Source organism: Ictidomys tridecemlineatus, chromosome 3 (assembly GCF_052094955.1).
Source record: "Ictidomys tridecemlineatus isolate mIctTri1 chromosome 3, mIctTri1.hap1, whole genome shotgun sequence".
In the NCBI taxonomy this organism is placed as follows: domain Eukaryota; kingdom Metazoa; phylum Chordata; class Mammalia; order Rodentia; family Sciuridae; genus Ictidomys; species Ictidomys tridecemlineatus.
In genome coordinates, this window is record NC_135479.1 from 181,257,455 (window position 1) to 181,273,526 (window position 16,072).

General features: G+C 31.7%; 1 protein-coding gene and 1 long non-coding RNA gene across 5 annotated transcripts in view; one reads left to right on the plus strand and one right to left on the minus strand.

Moving 5' to 3' along the window:
• The window catches only part of Cadm2 (cell adhesion molecule 2), a 1,002,559-nt gene that overhangs the window by 402,863 nt on the left and 583,624 nt on the right, over positions 1-16,072 (minus strand). The window lies entirely within an intron of this gene.
• Positions 2,013-16,072, plus strand: part of LOC144376455 (uncharacterized) — a 122,882-nt gene continuing 108,822 nt past the window's right edge. The window contains exon 1 of the long non-coding RNA XR_013436958.1: positions 2,013-2,060. This is a non-coding gene — a long non-coding RNA (uncharacterized LOC144376455). The remainder of the gene's footprint in view (positions 2,061-16,072) is intronic.

The window sequence follows — 16,072 nt, forward strand, 5'->3', positions numbered from 1 at the left end:
TCATTTATGGTTTGAATTTAAGTGAAATTATTTCACACCTAAAATACTCTAATGATAAACTCATATCAAGGTATGCAAGTATGATTCATAGAAACACAAATGAGATATTCTTAATTGGGCCTTGAAGGTCAAAAAATAAACTAAAAAAAATAGATTGTGTAAATAAAATCACAGTTGTATGCATGGAACAGAATTCACGATAGGTATTTTTCAGGTAATTAAATAAATATATTTTAGGCAAAAATATAAAGTAATTATTCCATGTGAAATTATATACTAATTAATTTAAATACAAGCAAAATTTACTTTTAGGCGGAAAAAAATGCAAGAGACACTTTATATGGCGATTTCAAGGGCAGTGCTGAAAATGCAAAATACACATGATAAAAACAAGTCTCTTTTATTCGATATTGGCTTTAATATCTAATACAATTATTTCATTGGGAGGAAAGTTTTTTTGTAATCTATTATATTTTCTTAGACCAATATATAAAACTTTAAAATCTCATCAGTGAAGATAGATATTTGTTTAGTAGTTTTACTAAAAGAAGAATTGATAACATAAAACTGAAATATTATTTTGTACTTTAATTCAGAATACACTTTCCCTCCTAGTCACAAAGAAGATTCAGGAACCACATGAGAATATATTTTTATCACATTTATCAATTATATTTTCATTGGGTCATTATAAGTCTAGGACTGGCAGAGTTAAAACTGGAAAAATCTTATACTTTGCACCCACCTTACAGAAATACTTTGTAATACTATGCGTGGAACCTTGTCCTTAACCAAGCATGGCTAACTTCTCAGGAGGTACTTGCCCAAATACCACATACAAAACAATAAGAAAAAGATATTCCAAATATTGGAAGAACTATAAGAATAATACAGTAATGGCATATAGGTTTGTAAGTCACTTGTATATTTTGCCAATGTAACCATGTCCTTCAATTGGACAAAATTTGAGTTCTCAGAATAATCTTTCAAGTAGACCAGTGAAGACATTTAAAGGATAGAAGATTTCTAAAGGTGAACTTCAGGGCCCCTTCATGCCCAGCTGCAGCTGCTACTCTAACAGATAAAACACTGTGATTTCATCTGTAACTACCGGTGCTCTATTCAGGCCCCAAAATCATTTGAATAGACACTTCAGTCCTGAAACACATTAGTTCCTCCTACAATTTATATTATCAACTAGCAGAGTAAATGCATGTAAAAGGGCTTGGAGATCTTTGGGAGAACTACTTGTTAAATGTAACTCAAAAGCAGATTTGAAAATTTTCCCCTTTTAAATTTATTTTCCCAGGGTCCTAATAAATGAAAGCTGGGCTGCCATCCAGGTTTCCAAGCCACTAGAGCCTGATTGTTTTCTATTTGTTTCAGTGTTTAAAGCCAACAAAAGCTGCATTAAAACTGACGGTGCCAAGTAGTAACAAGCATACTTTAAGCATAGCTAATATATGAACCCACAGCCCCAGGTTATAATATTTTAAACAAAACAGAATTTAGAGGCTCGGCTCTTTGTCACTGCATTTTATGAACAAAACATTTTTTAATATAGCATGTTTATGAAAACATAAGAATATCTCACTAATAACAGAAGGGTAACTGTAATTATTCTATGTTCTCTGTATTTTTGCATTTCCAGTCATACATTTTTTTTGTAGAGCCTCATCTTCTTCAAATGGAAGCGTAAACAAAAGTGCATTGTCATTTTCATATTTTTATTACAATATCACACAATTGGTTCTACTGCTTTTTATTTAGCTTTCAAAAATGTTCATAATTGTGTTCATTTATATCCCTGACTGCCACGTTTGTGACAGCAAAACAATTCTTCCATTGCATGAAGAACAAAATTATCTTTTAAATGGCAACTGAATTCAGTGTAATGTCTATTTTTATATATTTGTTGAAATAAAGTATCATTTTATTTAATTAAGCCTTGGGAATGTTTTTATGATTCCTATTTTTGTGTAAGACAAAAACTTTTTATATTCCTAACGTCATGAGACTCTGGCCTTTGAGTCAGGCGAATGGAGTCTCTTTAAAGACATGTAAGTATCTGTCCATTTGTAATGCTGATTATTTCAAATTACTTTTGAACTATTCTTGCATTGACAATAAAATAGGAGGATTATATATTTTTAAAGAACAAGGTTAAAAATTTGATATTATAACTGGTTTTTTAGATAATTTGGATGAGTAAATATATAACCAGTAAAAGCCAGTATGCAAGATATATCCTTGGAATATTTAACTGTAATCTGCTTTACCTTTTTTACCCCTCACTATATTCAGCTCATATAACTCCAATGTTAATCTTCAATTAACCTATATTAATTTGCCTAATGATTAACAGCAATAAATCTCTACTGTGTTTCTGCAGTTGTGCCTCCCTCTGTTCATAGAAGAAAAGGATGACAATGAGAATTATTTCAAGTATTGGAAAGAGTCCTTGACCCACTTAACAGATAACATAAATTCTCTCATCTGATTCCCTCCTGCTTAACACTCTATAATGTAGAGATTCAAAGTCTTATAGAATATAAAATCCCCATTCGAACATCAGAAGTTTGACAGATACCAAACTTTAGCTTTATATGAGATGTTTTAGAAAGTAGTAATTTTTATTTGATTAACCACAGCAGCACCCATGGTTTTATATATGAAGTTCTGGCTATTCTGCTTTTAGATGATGCCTCTTACAAATTTGTATACAGAGATCACAGGCAACAATTCTTTGTTCCAGACACAAGTTCAAAAGAAATGCTTTCATCTTCTACAGAAATCCCTCTTAAAGGCCAAGAACAGATCTATATAAATCGTGCAATAGTGTGTGTATTAATAATCATTTGATTATTCTGGTCATTTGGTGGTTGAAGAAATTAAGCTTTTAGAATTGTAATTGGCAGGACTAGTACTCAAAAAACTTCCTGGTTTTATGGCCCTTTTCATTCTGCTTGAACTTTCAAATGGATAAAATATTGATATTTAAAAAGCTAAGTTTAAGAAGTATGTTAGTAAATAGACAAAAACTGAAAATACAATAATTATGTTAAAATACAATGGGGTAAAACACTGTCTAGAACCAAGAAGGCTGTTTAACACTTATCACTGGTAAAGTTGGAGTCAGACAGAACATAGGCACTATGAGGTCCCTTCTCAACTCAGGATGCACAAAATTCTTATGAAGACAATTTCTTTAATTATTTTCTTGGCTAAGTTCTTGGCTTTGATACTAATCACACTCACCAACCATATGAGCTTTCTTCTTTTTGATGAGGGCCTACAGATAAAAGTACTGCTTGGCTCAAAACCATGAAGACAGCTCATTTCCGTCCCCCAGCCTGTGATTCCTGGAGGCCAAATATTTGTTCAGTTATTGTTTCTGTGGTTACAATTTTCCTCTCATTCACACCATTGGCAGCTTGAAAGAACACCAGAACTTAGTGTGTATCAGCTGAACAGAGATGATCACCAAACTGGTCCTTGTGCTACATTTTTCTTTGTAGTGAATGTGAAACTGTGTATTGAGTGAATCATTTGATTATCTTCTAGATATGAAATTATTTGTAATAATGACTAATTACACTGACCTGTATGGATAGAAATACACTATTCCTCCATAATTTTTCTACCATCTTATGTTTGCACTGAATGATAATGGAGTTTTCAAATATGCTGTTTTTTTACATTATGTTAAATCTACAACTAATTTACTGTTTTAAATCATAATATACTAATGACTATTAGTATTTTCAAGTTATATTTAAATAATATTTCTTAAAATAATTTTTTTTCTAGTTAGTCTCCCTGTATGCTGTAATGGATTCAAAGATAACTAACTTTTTTAAAATTTATATTTAATTGTCTTACTAACTTTTTATCCATCAGCCCTCTACCTACGTGCAAATTTCTCCTCACTAGTCCTTTCCATAAAATACAGAGATTATTTTCTGTATATAAAACTCCTTGGGAACAAAGTGTATTTTACAAGTATTATTAGATCTTTCGCTGTGACTCACTCCCATACAGATGGTACACATCTGAAGGGGCTCTATTCTAGCTAGCAAAGATCCAGCTGATGCTCTGAAAAATTATTCTCTCTTGGTAAAAAGTTAGCTTGCCACTGTCTTCCCTGCTGCATTATTAAACACGAAGGAGTGATTCCCTTAATCCCAACCATCTGCTCTTCCCCTACTAAAAAGTGAAAACATCCCCTTGTGTTTACAAATGTTGCTGCTAAAGCTTCACAAATTATAAGAGGTGGTTGTGAAATTTCCGTACATACTACAAGATCAAAACAAAAATCCTAGTCACCATAAATCTGTAAAAAATAAACCAAATTTATATATCACACGATAAGCCCAACTGTGTTTTAATGTAATGCAATTATATTTAAACTGCAGTCTCGGAATGCAAATTATTTTAGCATTTCAAGTATAATATTTGCATTTTAAATATATTCCTACTTGTCCAGACATCCAAAAGTACATACTCTGTGAAAATGGATCATCTTCAATTCTGTCTAATTTTCACAAATTTATAGAGTTCACAGAATTTTAGCAACAGTAAAGGTTCAGTTTCTTTGAAAGTAAAGGCAAGATAAAACATCTTACTGCTCACATGAACAATGAACCCCAAACTTTTAAAATTGGAAATCAGGGTCAAATGTCTCACATCAGATTGTGAATTTTAAGAAAATTACTTACATCAAAAAAGTACCAAGTAAGAACAGTGATATTACCTCACAACAAACTCTAGTTATCTTCACAAAATGTACTGCAAACCAGAACCATTTTGGCTAAAGAGCTCCATGATGGCATTCAACTAATTAATTAAACACAAACAAAAGAACACACAAAATAAATTTTGCATTTTCAAATATTTAATTTGTAGTTTATTTTTAAAAATATCACGTAAGGTGCAACCCCAAATGTTTCTCTACTTCTCTTTAGAGTATGAAGATAATTCAATTTTTCAATTTATTTTTGTTGAAGATCAATTGCATTAGCTTTCCTTTAGTATACTGTCTTTGTTCCAGAGCAATTTTTGTTTCATAAGGTTTATTCCTTTCGTGCTTACCAAATAATTTCTTATCACCTGTGTTCCAGACCCTTTTTGCCCATATTTCTCAATGCCTTTCTTTAATTCTTATCCCTAAAAGTTTCTTTCTCTTTCTGTAATAGTTCTAAAAACATTCATTCTTACTTAAAATGGAATTTGTATAATTATTTTATTTTCACAATACCCAGGAAATAAAATTATGCTCTCTTTGTAAGAGTCTTTCAAGTCTTCACTTAATTCAGTCTTACATACCATGTGTTTATTTTTCTACTCCATTTAACTGTCCCAGAGATTTTCTTGCTTTCCATCTAAAAGTCTGAATTATTTAGGTAATGAGTTCACTCCGGTCAAGCACTAGAAAGCATGTGTTCCCTTACATTTTCCAAAGTAGTTGCCCCAAGTTTCACTCCTTGGTACTTAGGACAAGCTATTTTCTGTGTCTTAGCATGGTCTTCAGAGAATGTCAAAGACTCCTTCCCTATTGATGTAAATAACAAAATATATTTTCCTAGATGAATTTCCTGTTCTCTGATTGATTCTGTGTAATTGTGATTTAACTGGATCTGGTGAATTTTATGGATAAATGTCCATAATATGAACTATCAGTGACAACCGACTAATGGATTTATCTCTTATTTATTGTCATCTAACCAAAATAACCAATGCCCTGTTCTTAAATACATCTTTCATGAAACTGTCTCTCAAGCTATGCTTACATTTCCTTTTGCCTCATATTTCATAGTTCTCTAAGTGGGCCCAAGCTGTTAACCCGAAGGCATTTTCTTTTAAGTTCCACAAATTTAAAGAAGCATTGGTAGTACCTATACTATATATAGATATATTCACCTTCCATAAGTTCATTTCTATTTCTACATTTCACGCATTTCTCATTTCTGTGCTCATTGTCATTTCATAAATTCTCAACCTTAAGTCAGCCAAGTTTTATGCAATTTAATTAGGAAACCCTGATGACTACAATTGTTTCATTTTTATCTTAAAATAATAGCATTTTGAAATAATTTCAAAAAGTTACCTAATAGAAGCAATGATATTGTGTGTGTGTGTGTGTGTATGTATGTAATAATTTTTTTTATTCATTCTTGTGTTTAGATTCCCAATGTGTTTAAAGGAGTATGTTCAGATGTTATTGTTACATTTATAATATATTTAGTCAAAAAAAAAAAGCTAGTGATAGACCAGCATATAGAGCCCTGATGGCACACACAACCTTGGTGCTTATGATAGAACAATTGTGAGACTGGGAAGTCAGGTAGCAATAGGGATCACTGAGTTAGTTAACGATAAATTGTCCTGAAGTCATTCAATATTGGAGCTGATTCGTTTTTGCTGGGTTTTCTCCTGTAACACCACTAGGTTTCAGAGTGAACTGACTCAGCTCAACCATTATGCCTAAATAATTTAGATTTTAGAGTCAGGAATTCAAATAGGATCTCTTGAGAAATAGAAACACATATGAACTCCTAAAAGAGGTTGTAGTTCTCACTTATGGGCAGTCAGTCAAACAAAACAGGAAATAGTAAAAGGAAATGTCACCCACCCTTCAATGTGTTTCTCTCCTTTAAAGTATCCCCTTCCCACTTTTATGATTAAAATACCTCAGGACTGATAGTGATGGTACTCATAAAAATTCTGTTTCTAATACAATTTTAAAACTTCAGTCTTCCCTGTGGAGTTTACATTTTGATAGGAATATATGTTTTGGAGACATAAGCCCTAAAGTAATGAACTCTTGCCAGTAAGGCATTTAATGCATAGGCCAGCAGTGAGTGGAATGGTCAGGAGTTCCCAAGACTCTGAAAATCCCACCGTGTCCCTTGACCCTCACACAGCTTTCTGCTTTCACAGGCTAATTTAATTGGTTCTCTACACAGGTACGCTCTTTGCACAGATTCTAGTGTCCATCCAGATGCTGACATTTGCCTTTGTTTACTGGCCTTGATATGTACCTAGAAAAATCCCTTTAGTGCACTGTTGTCACTGGAAACATAAGTTTAAACTCTCTGATTTGCTGAGTAGGGCTGCATAAAAAAATAAATAACTAAAATGGTACACAGCAGAGCTAAAGATGATGCAGAGGTACTTAGATGAAAACAGACAATTTTGCACCAGATTGCCTAACATATTGGCAGTTCTCAAATCACATCTCAAATCAGATGAAATAAGTTTCAGAAAGTTATTTAGCATGAAGAATACATTATTAAATTCAACATATAAAATGTTAATGCAGCTCTGCTAGCTCTTATTGCTGCTTGCTTGCGTTCCTCCCTTTTGCCAACATTGGTATCATAAACTTAACTGTCAGTGGGGTGAGCGTTCTCCCTCCAATCAACTAGCAGGCATGCGTTTTAGACATCTCTGCATCCTTAACTGCAAGCAAGTCCCCTTCCAGCTCTACTGAAAGTCTTACTTCAGAGTTTAAAAATAATTTTTTTAGGCGCATCAACAGTTGAATTTGCATTTTTTAAATAAGGCTTTATGGCCATTTTGATAGGTGACGTACATCATGTACTGTGGAACATTTTATTTCTTAAATCAATCAGTATAAAGTTTTTAATAAATTACCCATTCTTAAGGTTTTGCTACTGAACTGAGATCCAGTCACACATTTTTATGGGCACACTATTTTCTTTTGTCATTGTGGATATCTCCCAGCAGAAACACTACAAGTGTCAACTAGGGTCATAGAATAAGGACAGGCATCTAGTAACAGGTTAATGCAAGGATGAGGAAAATTTTGTGCACACCTGAGGATCCTAGGAGTTGACAGGAATTCTACTATTTACACCCATTTTCATACTTATTTAGAGGCCAGCTGTATCATGGTTATTTCCCAAAGAATGAGATTTTTTTTTTCCCCTGAGATACCTTATTTACAACAAAAATGAAGTGCCACTAGCTAGATTCTTTAATCCATGGAAAAATGCATAACTTGTGAATAAACCCTAACTTGCTGGAACATACAAGTTTTTGTTATGCACACAACTTTTCATGATCTATTAGCAATGTGTGTCATGATCAACTGCATTTTTGATATTTCCAACTTGATTTGTATCTAACTTCCTATGCTTTCCCATAGATCGGCCAAATGGTAGCTTCTATTGACAACTTGTTTTCTTCTAGAGACTCTCTCAGTCACTTTACCTACAGAATCTTTTCAGTACTATAAGAATCCCAATGAAGTAAATGTTGCTATGCCATTTTTACACAGTAGTAAACTAAATGTCTAGGTTTTGTTGATATAAGATTTGAACGTTCATCTGTATAATACCAAAATCACTTTATCACAATGAATCCATGTACTATCTATTCTTCACTTTGTTTTCCATACACTAAACTCCCTATGTGGTACACACATGACCCATTGTGAGACCATTCTCATGACTATCTGCAGGTTCAGAGTTTTGTACTGATCCAGTGGAAGAGCATAGGCCCCCCTCACTAGAGAGTGAGGGCAAATTTAGGGTACTCATTGCTACAGTCTTGAATAATGAAGTAAGCCATTCAAAGATGATACTTCACACTGGATTTTGAAGACAATGTTGATTTGGATTTTCAAGATGTTATGTACTGAAATTGTGTAGCCAAACCAGGCTATAGCTGTACTTCTTGTAATTTTATTAATTTTTTTTAATAATCACATCTATTCATCCCTTTATTGGTATTGGTACTTGCAAAATTAATGTTACTCTCTACTACCATAAAAGTAAGAGATATTTGTAGCTGTACTTATTTTTTGAATCATCTTTTTCTAATGAAAGCTAAATGAAAAAACAGTTTTATTACAAATATTACATTTGTAATTATACCTTTTATTTTGCCCTTTTACATTCACATTGACCTTAAGAGGTATAAATATAATTGATTTTGCAAAGAAAAACTATATGTTTTATTCTGCTGTTTTTCTATTTTGCATTTTTTAGACTAGGCTTTTGGAATGAATTGCTTAGAATTTGGTTTATCCTGGATAAATGGAAAGCAATTCACCCTAAGAATACTGTGAAACTGTTTTGTCTCAGCAGGCTCCATTGTGCAAGCCCAGCATGAGCGAGGGAGATGTGAGATAGGCCATGCTGTAGCAGACTGTTGCTGTACATTTTAAATGCTCATGAATTACTATCAGTAGATGATGGGTAAAAAAACTGGACAAATGCAAACAGCATGAACATCAACCACACTTTAATTAGTGGTGGTTTCCAGTAAACAAAATCACACATTGAATGGCAGAATAAAATCCCTTTAAGAAGAATAGCTGTTTGAATTTTATTTTAGATGTGATTCACCAAGCACTATTATATTTACTAAACCAATGGCCACACATAATTTTGGGGGGTAAAGTTTTACTATGAGCTTTAATACATATATTATCGCATTTCATCTTCACAACCACTCTGTGGGATAAATGAGGCATTTTATTTTTGTCTCTGTTATAAGATCAGAAGGCTCAGCTTGGTTAAGCAACTTACCCAACATGGTAGTAAAGAGTTAGAAATCAAACCCATATTTCCAAACTCCAAATATCTATTGATCGTTCTTCTAGTATCATCTTTGAAATCAATTGCATTTCAGTATAATGTAGTCTTACACTCAATTTTTTTTTATAAATTTGTAAAACCATTACAATTTGATTTAACAAATCTCAAATTCATGCTCCAATAGAGATTAAAATTAATTGATCAAAGCTTTAGAGATTCTACAAGGAAATAGCTTAGAAGCAGCAAAGTTTTGAATTTCAGAAATGATGGGATAAAAACACAGGTTCAGTATAATTTAGAGGGATTCTAGTTTAAACTTTCAGGAGCTACAAGCAGAACAAGCCTTGTTCAAAATTCTTAAAAAGTAGAAATAACATTCTTTGCTCACCCAAAACAATGTGTATTCTAAAACAAACCCTGATTCTCTTCTCTGGTTTTCTTTCTGTCTTCCTTTCTTTCTGTCTTCCTTTCTTCTTTCTTTCTTTCTTTCACATATGAATGTATGGGCAAAAAAAATGGTGTTAACATCATCAAGTACAGTAAGTTGGTATAGGCAACTTAAATATCATATCTTATAGAAAAACTGATAAATCCAATTATCCCCTTTTGATGGCAAAAACTATTATATGTATTTATGAACAAATAAAACTGATTAGTGAGTTTTGAAATACATTTGCATTATTATAGATAAATAGATGGCATGGTATTATTTGTATACTACTAATATTTAAATTTGAACTTTCTATCTTGGTTTAAAAATGAACCCAAATAGATATAACTAAGGTAGAAGATTAATTTTATATAGAATGAAATATACAGAATGCTCCCAGTGAACTATTATCAGTATTTCACAGACTACTTTAATGACACCTGAATTTTTTTATTTTTATTAAAACATAAAGTCTTTAAAATTAGATCACTAAATATTGTGACTGAAGTACACATATCATGTGTTTTTATACCTAAATAAAAGCTAGATGATCATTAGTTTAAATTTACCCCAAACAGTTCCTTAATCATATAATTAAAAATAATATTTTGTATAGTTTCAATTATGTGTCAAACTATATTAAAAATAGAGAGTAGAAAGTAATTGTGTCATGTTATAGATCTCCATATGAACAGGTTAAATAATCTAAATAAATATACACATGTAAATGTATGAGTGGTAGCAAATATATTGGAAATTTTTATATATTGGAAATCTTCAAATAATTATATTTCAAAATCATAGTACTTTAGTTTAGTAAGAATTTTACCTCCATTAATAGATTTTTTATCTAACAAAAACATCACATAATGCTAATATTTTTTCTTTAAACACATTAATTTCAGATGGTTTTTAATATGGGAAAATGATTAAAAATTATATCATTTGGAAATTCATTACTCTTTTCAAGAGGTTTGGTTGTTTACTTTATATATATTTAAAAGTTTATTTTTCATCTCATTTACTGTCATTTTTAATAATTATCTCTTCAAAAATAAATAATGTTCTCTATAATCCTAAGATTATAAGATTTAGAAGATTTAGTTCTTAAAACTATAATTTCAGTCAACTAGAATTATGTGGAAATATGATCCTTTGCAAAATTTCTAAAGTATCGCTATTGTTTTTTAAGTTGACTTTTTTTTTTGCATCATTTGAAATATGTAAAAATATTATTTTAACTCTCTCCTTTGGCCACTTACTATTATAGATTTAGTGGAAAGTTCTTTCCAGAAAAGAAGTCCTTAACCTGAAAACTTCAATTCTAATCAGTGTGAATCTAGTTAAAGTAGCCAGGGCAAGGTGACATACTGTGACAATATTATAACTTCAGTGAAAATATAGTAACTCTGAACATCCAACTCTGAATATTTAAGATTATTTATACAAAGTGACTGAATGAGGAAATAAAGACTTTGTTAAGTGAACAGAGCTGCAAACCTATAGAACCATGCAAGTCTCAGATTATTTTAGAGCTGTTATATTAACTGCTTTTGCTATAACAGAGACATGCAGAACTTAGAGAATTCAGTCCCCTGAATTTCAGGAACACATTTTTTTTTAAAGAGAGAGAGAGAGAGAGAATCTTTAATATTAATTTTTAGTTTTCGGTGGACACAACAACTTTGTTTGTATGTGATGCTGAGGATCGAACCCAGGCCGCACACATGCCAGGCGAGCGCACTACTGCTTGAGCCACATCCCCAGCCCTCAGGAACACAATTTTAATATCAGTCTTAAGATACAGTAAATTAAAAAAAAAAAAAAAAGAAACATACTATGAGCATTTATTCAGACCTTCCCATGTACCAGGTACTTTTGTGAAGACGTAAGTATTTTAACATTCATAGTCCTAAGTACCATTTCAAGGTATTATTATTACCTTTTACTTAACAGATGAGGAAATTAATGCTCAGAAAAGTGGAAAAAGTACCTACAGTCACCAGTAAGGATGTAGTAAGCAGGGATTTCATGAACCCATGTAATTCACTATTAGCTCCCAAGTGTTTGTCCAATACTTCCCAAAATAAATAGCTCACAACTCTAAATACTTTCTATAGTCTGAGTGCTTCTCCAAAAACTTTGGCCCTCACGATGGTGAGACCCTCATAAAGGAATTAGTGCCTTATAAAATGAGAAACCAGGGTAACTACCTTATTGGTCATATGACAATACCTTCCCTGGAAGACACTAGTCTGAAAGCCAGGAAGAGAACCCTCACCCAAACAACTCATCCTTGCACCCTGATCTTGAAGTTCCAGCCTCCAGAATTGTGAGAAAATGTATTTATTTATATATACTTAGTTTGGGAACAAAGTTTAATACATGGGTAAAGGGGATGGTGTAAATATGATGTTAATAAAAATGTTCCAGAGAATTCCAAGAAACTATTTATTTTTCCTATTCTTTACCATATTCTCTGTTCTCATAGCCCATCTCATTATTTAAATGGTAGTATTTTGTTATGGCAACCTGAGCTAAGACAGTGTTGTTATATTATTTTTACAATAAACTATCCTTAAAATTCTTTGTTTACAAAGCCAATCTGTTTAATTAGTTATCATCTGATTGAAAAACTTTTGTGTTAATTTGATTCACCTAATTATTTCTGCCTCATTGCTTTGTTTTCATGCCTTGTTCTATTATATTGGTTTTTTTTTTTTTTTATTGGTTGTTCACAACATTACAAAGCTCTTGATATTATATTGGTTTTTATTTATATTCTTCCCAAAATATTACTGACTGATATTGTAATAGCAACTTCAAATTAAATATCATGGTTTAAAATTTATCATAACTAAGCTAGGTGTGGGTGGTGCATGCCTGTAATCCCAGTCATTTGGGAGGCTAAGGGAGTAAAATCACAAAATGAAGGCCTGGCCCAGCAGCTTAGTGAGACCCTGTCTCAAAATTTAAAACAAAAACAAAAAACAAAAACAAAAACTGAAAAAGACTGGGATGTTGCTCAGTAGTAACGTGTCCCTGGGCTCAATTCCTACTACTGAAATAAAATAAGATAAAATCAAATTTCAACCAGCTGTATGTCAAAAAACTTCAGTTTTTCTGTCTTCAAACCGTAAGTACTTGGGAAATTCACCAAGTGCTTCCAATGTCTAAGAAAGTCTATATTTGGATGTACTTCTCTCTAGAAATTGCTCAGTAATTATAAAGTCACTGGGAGATAAAGACATGATAGCCTATGTTTCCCTGCATAATCAAAGTTATTTAAACTCCAGGGATTATTGGGCAAGCTCTCAAGTGTTGCAGGGTTCAATTCCAATGTTCTGCTAAAATAAAGGCAGTTTAGCAGAGGATTGTTTATCATAGTGTTGCAAATATAGAGAAATGACAGCATCTTGGAACAAACATTCTCTGTCCAAAAGCCTTTCATTCCTCTGCTTCATAAATTCCTGGACATCCTCAAAGAAATTTTCCTTCAAAGTATCCTGAATTCTTTAGGAAGCATTTGTTTGGATTCTCTGGTTAGCACTTATGACCAGGAAGAATGATTGTCAAGCATGTCTTTTATTTAGAATATTAGCATCTTCCCTTAAAAGGCTGTTATAATATCTATGCATAGTCCTAATGTTCAATAGGTATTATGTTTGTTCTTTGTTGGTCAGTCTAAAAAATGAAAAGAATATTTTGAAAATTTTTGAAACTCAAAATTTGTAAATATAAATTACTACTAAAACAGATTCATATACAAGATTGATTTATGTGATTGAAATCATTCCACAAAATTAGACATGTCTTTTAAGATAATGTGAAAATAAATCATTTTAAATATCTATGAAAATATTCTACCTATTGCTAATTTATGCTGGATAATCTTAACAGTTAAAGCTGAAAAGCCAAGAACCTGCTAGATTTCTAATAAGCTTCTACTGTCTCAAATGCATGTGTGTAGAAAATTGGATTTTGGAATACTGGAATGAATAGACATACAACAATAAATACAATAACTTACATATAATAATTATTTAAAATTTGCCAAACCCTGTTCTAAAGTGCTTCACATGTACTAATGTACTTAATTCTTATTATAAATGCAGACAAGATTATTACAGTAAAAAAATAGAGATAGCATTTTGTATATTCATTATAGATTTAGCAAACATTAATTTGTTAATGAAATAATATATTTAAAGTCACTTGACAAATCCCATTTATCAAAAGTCTTTTATTTAATACCAGGGAAAGATAGCAAAAATAGGTCAATATTTAGGTCAATTATACCAAGACCCTCCCTGGAATAAATCGTATCTATATTTGAAAAAGGAAATTTGATTAGTAATTTATGCAATGCTAATTAGTTTCTAGCCACAAGCCACCTTTTACCACCCACATCACCCTTTCATTCCAATACCGTTGGGCTAGTTCTGATCTTATTCTGAAAGTTGTTTAACCTAAAATGTCTTTAGGGGATAATTTTCTAACACCCTTTTAAATTGCCACCCACAGTTTCCCACAAACTAGAGAGCATCAAAAACTTTGCTGCTGCTTCTTTTTATCAAATGAAATGAAGGAAATATTAAATGTGAATGACGTAAAGCAATTGTATAAACTCAACTGAAGATATTATTTGCCTACTTATAAAATGGAAAGAGAAGTGAGTCATGAGGGTCATAAGGTTAAAAAGAAAATAAAAGGAAAAAATAAAGTTAATAGAAGATGATTATATTTTAGAAGATTATGTAAAAAAATATAAATTAAGTTTATGATCCAAATCTACTTTCTCAAATCTATTTCTATAAGTACCTTATGAATTAGTTTCTTTTGATATTCCCCACTGGATCCAAATGTACCTAGGAAATCCTGTACATATTTATTTGTTCATTCTTTAAGAGAAAATAAAACATAACTTCAAATTAGCTTCAAACTTTTACCAGCTATAGATTTCAACAACCCAGATTGTGCTTTACTGCCTCTGAAACTGTGCTTCTTAATTTGAAACATTTCACACTTTGTTAAACGTTAAGTTTTAAAACCTTGTAAATTCAAAATAACAAATAAATATAATGGAAATGTGTGAATGTCTCGACTACATAATCACAGATGGGAGGGCATAAAGCTGATATCAATAGCAACAGAAATTAGAAACTAATCACCACGAATGTTAAATAAAGATGGCAGAGACCAGAATATTTAATCTGATTTAATTGAAATTTAAATTCATAGTATGCAAAAGAAGAAGAATACAATCATTGTTCCTCCTTTATCAGCACACACAAGTAATATCAGGTTGCAAAATCACATTCCATTGCAAAGTATCGTGATGCTGTTTCATGAAGAATAGCTAGAGAAAGCGATGCTGACGAATAAATTACGGTTTCAAGTGCTTGAACTGCATATAAATTTACTTTCTGGAAGTGCTGTTAAACAAAAGAACTCTAGAGTCTTGATCTATTTAAAGTACTATAAAAATATGGCCTTTGTCCTGTTTTTAACCTCATTTAACTCTCATTACAAAACATCTCCATCATATCAGTATGAAAACCTATGTTAAATGAAAATCCAGGGCCTAATTTAAAAATGATATTGTAAAGTGTGGGCTTTGTCGCTGTAGTACAGGATTGGGGATGAGTGGTGTGTCCTCTGACTTATTGTTTAGAACACACTTATTGGTACTTCTAGTTTTTTTTTTTTTTTTTTTTTTTTTTTTTTTGTGAAACTGCCATGTAATTATCAGTGCATCTTACACTGCAGACTTCCTATACTTTTAGCATAGAACAGCTAATAGGGGGAAGGCCTAGAGAAGTATCTGTAAATCCTATAATATTAGAGGAACATTTTTCAGTGGAAGAGAATCCCTGACTTTGGGAGAATAACACATTGTGTGTTTTCTAAACAGAATATATATGATTTTCTTAAAAATGTCCTCTATTTTTTCTGATTATATATAGACCTATCTGTGAAAGAATAGTTATAGAATAGTTAAGAAACTATTTTAAAAAGAAAACAACAAGAATAGACTTTATAGATTAGTATTAATTTTGAGGCATTTAAAATATGG